This window comes from Tasmannia lanceolata, unplaced genomic scaffold (assembly GCF_043159265.1).
Source record: "Tasmannia lanceolata isolate RefF3 unplaced genomic scaffold, GAP_Taslan_0.1 ptg000015l, whole genome shotgun sequence".
NCBI classification, from domain to species: domain Eukaryota; kingdom Viridiplantae; phylum Streptophyta; class Magnoliopsida; order Canellales; family Winteraceae; genus Tasmannia; species Tasmannia lanceolata.
In genome coordinates this window covers 52,587,739-52,591,461 of record NW_027518692.1, presented here as the reverse complement: position 1 = coordinate 52,591,461, position 3,723 = coordinate 52,587,739, and the positions used below count along the sequence as shown (strand labels likewise).

General features: G+C 35.3%; 1 long non-coding RNA gene across 1 annotated transcript; it reads left to right on the top strand.

Annotated features, from left to right (window-relative positions):
* The first annotated feature begins 422 nt into the window (after positions 1-422).
* Positions 423-2,617, top strand: LOC143892347 (uncharacterized). Its single transcript, XR_013255478.1, has 2 exons — positions 423-1,995; positions 2,123-2,617. It is a non-coding gene; the product is annotated as an uncharacterized LOC143892347 (long non-coding RNA).
* Positions 2,618-3,723: the final 1,106 nt, after the last annotated feature.

The following is a 3,723-nucleotide window of genomic DNA, read 5'->3' as shown; positions in this document are numbered from 1 at the left end:
ACAAGTTTGTTTTTGTTTTCCTATTAGCTGGCTTGGATTTGGAAAACCGGCTGGGCTGTTAGCTCATTATGTGGTTTAACAAATTTCAGATACAGAGGAGCGGCAGTAGATTTGCTGAGATCAGGCACTTGGATTGGAGCCTAGGAGATTTGTTCTTTATTTCATTGTTCCAATTTAGAAACCTTTGATATTTTATTAAGGTGATTGTCTTGAAATAATTATTGTTGGATTTAGACTTATGGACCTAATCTATATTTGTATTTCATTATGAGACTAAAATTTCCGCATTTATTAGTTACTCTGATTGTTGAGAATAGTTGATCGAAAAAGGAGCCTTGCATGCTTGTGGGGGCGACCCTATGGGCGTGCGGCGGCTGTCACGTGCGCCTTACCTAGAATTATGGGTTCGGGGCGTGACAAATTTCATGAAATTCCATCTGGTATTTCAATTTTCCAGGATTTTTTATACTGTTATAAGGGACTTAAAGAAGGTCGATTGAGGCTGTATGAATTCCCCTCCTTTAGCGGACATGAGGTTTTACAGGTTTTTAGTGAAGGACGTTCACTTTCGGTTTTATCGATTTCTTTACTTGAGTAGGTTTTTATGCGAGCCATGCTATTGTGGGTTTTGCGCTGATAATTTTGCGAACATGGATTTCTTGTTGTTTTCTTTCTTCTTTAGGGTTGTTACTTGGAGAATTGCAAGTGACATCCAAGCAACGGATTTCAGAGGGTGTTAAGGATTTGTTATATCTTGTCAACAAGAGTTGCTTTTTGTATTTATTGAATGGTTGGTGTAGTAGCGTCTACTGTTGGACGAGAAATTAGCCAATGTCTGGTTTTTCAGGTTGACAATGATGGATTGTTGCTGATTGTAGATGATGAATAGTCCTTGTCGCCTCTGATTTATTTGTCAACAAAGGGGGTTTCTGTGCTTTGAGATTTTCTCTATCAATTTCTATTTTTTGCTTCTATGAGGAAAGCATAATTCATGAATTTCGACCCGGTACATCTGTTTTCCACGGTTTCTACTACTTTTAAAGGGACATAAAGAAGATCTCTTGAGTCTCTATGAATCCCCCCTTCTTTAAATCTTTTGCTATTTATCTTGATGTGTTTATCTCATTCACATTTTTGCCTGATCCGTGCTTAGGTTTATATTTCATCTCACTTTTTGTTTGATGTGTTTAGGCGTAATACGTAGATATCATTTCCTATGATCAGCGTGTGTCAACTATTAGAAGAGGGTTTACTTTGATTTTTTCTGTATCAATCTTGCTTGATACTACGAAAAAGGGGTTGTCTTTGCTTAATGTTTTTGTATGCTAATTGTTATTCTTTCCATCTTAAGTCGAAGAAAATTTTCATGAAATTCAAATGGACATTCGGTTTTGCAGGTTTTAATTGAAGGAGCTTCTGTTTCCGTTTTTATAGACTTGTATACGGGAGCAGGATTTTATTCGAGACATCTTATTTTGCGTTGTCCTTGATAATTATGCGACCAAGGATTTCTTGTTGTTTCATTTTTTCCTTAGGGCCGTGAAAAGGGGAATTGCAATCGACGCCAAAGCAAGGGATTTCAGGAGGTTTTAAGGACTTGTTATTTCCTGTCAATAAGCATTGGTTTTTTGTAACCAATTTCTTGCCGAATAATTGTTTTTCATTTTTATTTAATTGTTATGCTAGTAGCAACTACGGTTGGATGAGAAATCAGTCAATGCCTTGTTTTTCAGATTGACAACGATGGATTGTTGCTGATCTTATATGGTGATCTTGATCGATTTTTTGAAGTATTGGTCAATAAAGGGGGTTTCTATCCTTACAGATGTTGTTTGTAAATTTGTATTATTTTGCTTGTATGATGAAGCAATTTTCACGGAACTCAGTCTGGTATTTCAATTTTCCAGGATTTTTATGACTGCCATAAGAGACTGAAAGAAGGTCGCTTTAGGCTGTATGGATTCCCCCTCCTCTAAAGGACATAAGCTTTTACAGGTTTTTAGTGAAGGATGTTGACTTTCAGTTTTATCTACTTGTTTAGATGAGCTGGTTTTTATTCGAGCCATCTTATTATGGGTTTTGCGCTTATAATTTTGCGTCCATGAATTTCTTGTTGTCTCAGTTCTTCTTTAGGGTTGTAACAAGGAGAATCACAAGTGACGTCTAAGCAACGGATTCCAGAGGGTGTTAAGAATTTGTTACATCTCGTCAACAAGAGTTACTTTTTTTTAAAATTTTTGTTGAATGGTTGGTTTAGTGGAGTCTACTGTTGGACGTGAAATTAGCCAATGTATGGTTTTTCAGGTTGACAATGGTGGGTTGTTGCTGATAGTAGATGATGAATAGTCCTTGTCGCCTTTGATGTATTTGTCAACAAAGGGGTTTTCTAAGCTCGTGGGAGAGTATAATTCATGAATTTCGACCTGGCACATCTGTTTTGTTTTCCAGGGTTGCTACGAATTTTTAAAGGGGCAGAAAGAAGGTCTCTTGTGGCTGTATGAATCCCCCTTCTTTTAATCTTTTGCTATTTTCTTCTTATGTTTATCTCATTCACGTTTTTCCCTGATCCGTGCTAAGGGTTATTATTTTATCTCATGTTTTGTTTGATGTTTTTAGACGTAATTTGTAGGTATCATCCCGTATGACGACTACTTGAAGAGGGTTTACTTTGATTTTTTCCGTCTCTTTTTTTATACTGCAAAAAAAGGGGTTGTCCATTCCATGATTAATGTTTTTGTTTGCTAATTGTCATTATTTCCATCGTAGGTCGAAGAAAATTTTCAAAAGTTGGATGAGAAATTAGTTAATGCCTTCTATTTCAGATTGATCCGAAATTTCGGCCAAAATTTCGGGAAAATATTAGATAATTATCGAGAAGAGAGATTTTTGGGTGAAATCCCTTAAATTTAGAATGAAATTTTGGGATAAACAAATTTTTGAAATTTTGGTCGAAATAAATGACTTATTCGTGCTATTTTGGTTTCGTTATAGACTGAAATCAGAAATTTTGGATTTCGGTCGAAATTTAAAATCACGCTCGGTGGGGACTGAAACTGAAATTTCCCAAAATTGGAAATTTCGGTCGGCCAAAATTTTGGTCTGGAGTTTCGGTTCGGTAATATTTTCGTGAATCAATAAGAGAAAAAAATATATAATGTAAAATTAGAACAATAAATAATATCGTGAATTTATCTCAATATTTTCGTGACATCTTCGAACAAAAAGTAAAATATGAGTAAGGGAAATGATATCCCCCCTACTGCGATGGATAAAATCCCTCCCTCCCCCCCTCTGTAACGCTATTCGTTAAGTTTTAAAAGTAAAGAAAACAGTTAAAGGGGGTGGATTTATCCTCAAGCAGTGAACCATTCTCATATTCGTTAAGTTTTAAAGGCAAAAGAAAACTGTTAAAGGGGGTGGATTTATCCTCAAGCAGTCAACAATTCTCACAGAAACCGTTAAAGGGGAATATCATTTCCCTATGAATATTTGTTGATTTTTGAAAATCTCGAAAAAGTGGGATTTCATCGCTTTATCAAAATAAAAATAAAAATATATGAATGTTTGTAGATGATTTTTCAAAATCTCAAGGAAAAAAATTTCGGATTAAATTTGCAAAAATATGTTAATAATTTTGAAAATTTCGGAGATAGTTGTGAGTTGTTTAGATCATAAAATATCGGAGATAAGCAGGTGTTCACGTCCCTACTTCTAAAATGCTAA